Source organism: Neofelis nebulosa, chromosome 2, assembly GCF_028018385.1.
Source record: "Neofelis nebulosa isolate mNeoNeb1 chromosome 2, mNeoNeb1.pri, whole genome shotgun sequence".
NCBI classification, from domain to species: Eukaryota; Metazoa; Chordata; class Mammalia; order Carnivora; family Felidae; genus Neofelis; species Neofelis nebulosa.
The window spans coordinates 163675136-163681878 of record NC_080783.1 but is presented as its reverse complement, the minus strand read 5'-3'; positions in this window follow the sequence as shown (position 1 = coordinate 163681878).

Here is a 6743-nt window from a genome sequence, read left to right as displayed (position 1 = left end):
GGACGCTGTATAAAAAGTGTAGCCGGTACTGTCGACTGGATGGCTTATTTATCTCTCAGTAGTGTGCCTTGTGCCTGCGTGAAGTCACTGACACATCTGATACTGTGATTACTTGGTAGAATCTGGACAAGGAGCTATAATATACATGAAGGTGCAGTTTGCATCAATAACTAAAATGCTCTAACAATAAGAAGTTGGATATCATATGTGCTTTATTTTTCCATTTTATGATCCTCACTTCCAGTTTATATATAAAAGCAAAACGTTTATTTTCTTATTTATTCAGTATATTTGATAAATATTTAGAATGTTTACTCTGGGTCAAACTTTCACTGAAAATTCTGAGCTTTATCTGACAAATAGGGTATATCTGATAACTTTACAACCTAGAGTCTACAAGTAACATGTTTTATTTGATGGGTCATTCTTCATTAGAAATATTTAAAAAAACATGAAAATTAGAGAAGCAGTATGAAGCAATTGGAGGTTTGAAAAAGTTGGAAGTTTGGAGCCAGACAGATCTAGGTCCAAATCTTAATTCTTTTATTTATTAGCTATATAAATGACCTCTCTGTACGCCACTTTCCTCATTGGTAAAAAGACAAGGATAGTATCTAGTTCATAACGATTGGATGAAATAAGGTAGCTAAAACTACTACCACTCAGTAGCGATCAATAAATGTTCATTTTCTTTCTGTTCCTCTTGGCACCACAAAAGACACTTTTAAGTATAGATATGGACGTGTTTGATTTTTATCCATTTATTATTTCATTTATTCAACAGACAATTTTTGAGTAATCCCAATGAGGTAGAATATATGGACAGTTGAATGTCCACACTGCAAGATGACCTACTCTGCTCCAGCATCGTGACTCTGATTCATCGTGACATCTGAATCAATGCCATCCAGTACAGCCAGACAGGAGCTGGGCATTGCTGTCCACCAAGTGGTGGGAAGGTTGCAGCAGCTGACATTTTTATTGTAGGCAGGACTGAATGAACAGATATGCTTATTCATTAATAGGGGAATACATTAAAATGATCCTCTCAGTTTGATTTTTCAACATTTAAAAGATGTATGTAAAACACTTGTATATCAAAATTTTTTTTTAAATTTTTTTAACGTTTATTTATTTTTGAGACAGAGAGAGACAAAGCATGAACAGGGGAGGGGCAGAGAGAGAGGGAGACACAGAATCTGAAATAGGCTCCAGGCTCTGAGCTGTCAGCACAGAGCCCAACGCGGGGCTCGAACTCACGGACCGCGAGATCGTGACCTGAGCCGAAGTCGGCCGCTTAACTGACTGGGCCACCCAGACGCCCCTGTGTATCAAATTTTTATACACATGCCAGGGAAAGATAAAAAACTGAATTTTGGGATGGTAGGTTAAGTAGTGAACTGAGCCTATAGCCTGAGTGATTGATGAAATGTGATTGCTAACTATGGATAACAATAGCATGTTTGTGTGTATGAATGTTTGTTTGTTTATTTGAGAAGGAGATAGATTCTCCAGACACCGCAGTAGACTTAGGTATAATTTTCCCTTTTGCTGTTGCTTCGAGGGCAGGACAAACCTTGGAAATAGGAGCAACTAGGCATGAGGAAAAATTTAAAGCTAACTACTGCGTCACTTGTGGGAAGTGGGCAATGTCCTGTCTTCCATTTCCCTAGCATCTTGAAGAAAAAAATCCTTGACCCGATTAACAATTATGGTTCATAACATTAAAAATAAACAGCCTATTTTTACTCCTGTTATTCTAGAGATCATGCTAAGATGTTGAGGGTACAAAAAGTAAAAGAACACCATCTCTCTTAAGTGTGCTGCATAGAGGTGGGGAGGAGGTGTATAGGTGGATACTTTAATAAATAAATACAATACACTGTTATAAATACTATGATCAATATCACTATATGTTACAGTGTGGGCATAAACATGAATGGTCACTTTTTCCTGGGTCTATCAGTCAAGGTTCAGTCAGAAAAATTAAAGTTACTCCAATATTCCAGTTGTAAAAAATCAAGTCAAGGAATTAGAAGCTTTATATTTTTGAAAGAAACGGGGAATCAATTTATTAAAATTGCCACCAGTGTTCTTAGCCTAGGTGACCAGACTGTGTATGGTTTTTTAGAATTCATCAGAAAGTATAATTTTCCACAACTTCTGGGAAGCTCCTATCAACTACCCCACCCACAACAGTGAGGTAGGTGGCTCTCAAGAGTATTGATGGTTTTCAGTATTGGCTTGTCTTTTACTAGCTGTCTCCTCCACCCCAAAGTAAATATATTTACATATTATCTACCTTAATTTGATTCCCAGTTTTCTTTCTTTTGAGGTCTTTTTTACCCCTTTTATTTTCTTTGCTATATCACAGGCTTATGCTTGAGTTAAGAAACTAGTTGATTTGGGACAGGATGCTAGAGACCTATTTACAGAAGATGCCAAGAAATCTCCAGAAGGGAAATTCATTCTAAGGAGAGAGAGTCGTGCATTCTAGTTAGATTCAGAGAAACATAGGCAAGGTGGATACCACCATGTCAAACACACAGATCCTTTGTAGATTGAATCACCTAGGACTTGCCTACATTGCAGCAAACAATTATAATAAAAAAGAGTGAAATACTCAAAGACCTACACTGGTACAAAATGAGAGCTCACTGGCCCAAGCAACTTGTGCAGTGATGAGCAAGGTTAGGAAAGACCATTAATGTTAAGCTTAATTCAGGAACTATTTCTCCTGCTCCCAACTTATAAGTTAATGACATGTACTTAAAAAAAAAAAACCCAGAAGTTTGGAGAAACTGGCTTTAAATGACCCTCTTCATAGTCAACTAATCCCTACAAATCCTCCACTAGGTCCCCCTCTGTTAGCTGTCTTAAATTCCTCTTCTTTCCCTTGCTCTCTCTGCTTTAGGTTCAATGATGAATTTTCTGTTTCTCAAACACTGAATGTGCTATTTCATACTCAAAGTCTTTTCACTTGCTCCTTTATTTTTTTCCAGGTCCCCATTCAAATATCACCTTCTCAGGGAAGTCTTCCCTGATGGCCCCCCTTACTCTCCAGCCTGTTTTTCTCTGCATAGTGGATATATAGCACTCATGGATCTCCCCTAATATTTTATGCTTCCTCTCCTCCTTTTGACAGTGCCTCATATTGTGAATCCAGTAGACTCCAATTTTTCTAATGTAGAAGTTAAAAAAGAAAAGCATTTCTTGACAATGGAGTACAGATACCACTAATCACATGGAAGGTTTTGAGTTGGAAGGCAGCAGTGTCACAAACAGGCTGAGTGTGGGTACTCACTCATGCTAATGCAAATGTCAGCAGAAGCCATGAGTCCTTGGGTTGGCAGGAGAGAAAACAGCCTTGTTGATAGTGCAAAATACAAAAGTTAGCAACAGTAACAGCAGCCATAGCAGCTTCCTGAGGTGAGCTTTGTAATAAAGTTCTGGAGGTCGCTGTTGTGTGAACTTTCTGTTAGCTCTTAATAAATTCCTTCCTGCAGAGACAACTAGTAGCTTCTATTACCTGATTTTTTTTTAAAGTTTATTTATTTATTTGAGAGAGAAAGAAAGTGTGAGTGGGGGAGTGGCAGAGAGAAAGAGAGAGAGAATCTGAAACAGGCGTCTCTTGTCAATGCAGAGCCTGATGCGGGGCTCAAACTCATGAATGATGAACTCAAGTTCATGATCTGAGCTGAAGTCGGACGCTTAACCAACTGAGTAACCCAGGCACCCCTTTATTGCCTGCATTTAAGACTCTGAATTATAACAACATGCATTTATTTTTCCTCATGGCATCCCACATATTATTTACTTGATTGTGGTGCTTACTGTCTACTAGAATGTATCCCAGGTACCTAGAACAGTGCCCTGATTCCTAGAAGGTGTTCAATAAATATTTGATGATGAGAAAAATGGGATAAACATGAAAGATCCCCTTTTGATTCATAGATATTTTAGCTATCAGTATTAGTTGTCTCTTATTACATAATTACCCCAGATGATAGTGGCTTAAACTTACAAATATTTATCACATCACACAGTTACTATGGGTCAAGAATCTGGGAATGGCTTAGCTGAATGGTTTTGGCTTAGAGTTTCTATGAAGGTGTTGGGAGGGGCTGCAGTTGCTTGATGGCTTGACTGGAGCTCGAAGGTTTGCTTCCAAGATAGCCCACTTACATAGCTGCTGGCAGGAAGTCTCAGTTTCTTGCCATGCAAGTCTCTACATAGATTGCTTGAGTGATCTCATCGTATGGGTGCTGACTTCTTTCCCTGAGAAGTAATGAGAGAGAGAGAGAGGTGGGGGGGGGGGAGAGAGAGAGAGAGAGAGAGAGAGAGAGAGAGAGAGAGAGAGAGAAAGACAGTGGGGGGGGGGGAGGTTACAATGTCTTTTATGACCTAGTCTCAGAAGTCTAACATACCCACTTCTATCACATTCTGTTCATTAGAATCACTAAGCACTGCTCACACTCAAGAGGAGGGGAATTAGTCTTAAAAAAAAAGATTTCATTTTTTATTTGAGAGAGAGAAAGAGAGCCCATGAGTCGGGGAGAGGGGCAGAGGGAGACAGAGAGAGGATCCCAGTCAGGCTCTACTCTCAGTACAGAGCCTGGCACAGGGCTCAATCCCACCACCCTGAGCTGAAATCAAGAGTTGGACACTCAACCAACTGAGCCACCCAGGTGCCCCAAAGGAATTAGCTTTTTGAAGAGAGGAAAATCAAATAACTTTTGGACATCCACTTAAAAACCAACTTCATGAAAGCATGGGGTGAAAAAAGCTGCAGTCCTATTTCCCATCTTTCTAGGACTGCCATCACATATTTCTTATCTTCTTTTCCTTAGTAATCATACCCCAATATTATTTGGAGAAGCAATATGCTCATCTAAAATACCATATTTTCTGCCTCTTTGCAGTTTGATTTGGCCATGTGATAAGGTTCTGGGAAGCTGCTGACTCAATAGGAGGTGAACTCTTTTTATACTCCTGTCCTTTCCACCTTCCTGCTCTTTGGAATGTGAACGTGATGGGGGGCTCTCCAACACCTCCTAGACCATGAGCCATCTTGACAATGAAATATAGAAAGCACAAAAATGGAAAAGATGATGATTGTGGAATCACCAAACAAGCCCTAAACTACGTCTTAGTCTATCTTGCTGAAACCAATATTACTTTGGGTTATTTATAGTCAAGCTAATTCTGATACGTGTATCCTTGGGAAAGTGATTCAACCTGTCTTTTGTTTACTCTCTCTCTGAAATTGTCATACCCCAGGGTAACTCACTGGCAGGGTTGAAAGGGAAAGTCTTTGATTCCTGTCTGTTTCTCCCCCATCACATAGATTCCACGGAGGCAGAGGAAAGTCTTTTTTCTACTCATCTTGGAAAAGTTAGTAATTACTGACATTTTCTTTCATTTCTTTAGATATCAGGGGCTTTGTATCATAACACACTTGAGAAAGTCTTCCAAATGCTTTACTAATTTTTGTTTTAAGGGAGATGAATATCTCTCAGCAGGAGAGATCCCGCTTATTTCATTTTCATTCTGGCTGTCTGCTGAGCTTGACATTTTATCCTTCACTCTATAGCTCACCGAGACTTTCTGATATCCTTTACCCTCAAATCTATCCCTTAGAGTCCTTTCCAGGCTCTAGAAAACTCCCTATAGTGACAATAGTATATTGTCTAAACATTTATTTTGTTATGTGCTGCATACCTTAGGGTAATTATTTCTAACCCTTGTGGCCATCCGGAACAGTGGCGCTATTATTATCCCCATTTAAAAAGGAGGAAATCAAGCCCTGGAACCTTGCTCAGGATCACAGAGTTCAAAAGTGGCTAAGTTTGGATCCAGACCAGGCTCAGGACGATCCCAGAGCCAGTGTTCTTTCCACTTCGCCTGCTCTTAAACTCCACTGAGATCTTGCTGGACACAATTACAGTAGAAAGTATAAATATGGATTGAAAATTACAGTGTAATTGCCAAATTGGCTGACTTTAGCATACACAGCCTTGGGAATCCATCTGTCTACAACATTTTTTTCTTAATAGAATTTGTTGAAACCAGATCAGCACATCCTTGCTAGTGGGGTCATTGGCCAGGATATGGGAATCACTTCATGAAATGAGTGTTTATGAAAGTAGGATGTTGCCAGAGGGTTGTGTTTTAAGTGACTATGTTACAGAACCATGCTAGAACACTGGCAGAAAAACCAAGCGGCACTCAGAGATCTTGGTGGATCAGAGATTTATTTAACGCTGGCGGGCTCAGAGGAGACAATTTCTCCAAAGATCTGATCCTGAATGCAAACGGGAAGGGTAATTTATAGTTGTCAGCCTCCATATTTGTGCTGCATGGGTAGCAAACAGGGCAAGAAGAACCCGGAAGAGGGGTTTCTAAGCCAGAGACCAGAGCTTGTTTTAGTCCCATTGGCCATCTTAGGGTGTAAAATTTTATTCATTTTCCCAACAGAAACACTCAATGGTAAATAATTAGACCCTGCCCACCTCTCTGCTCACCCTCTCCTGAGGTCCTATCAGATGAGCAGTAGCAACAATGGAAACCAGAGACGTGCAAGATACAGTGAAGGCTGCAAGGGGCAGGAAGGAGGAGGGTGGAAGAAAAAGAGAGATGGTAGGAACATTCACATATATTTCCACCTAGCACAATGCATGTTGTCACTATCTAATTTCAATGAATACTTTATTTAACCTTCACATACCCTATTGGCTAAGTAC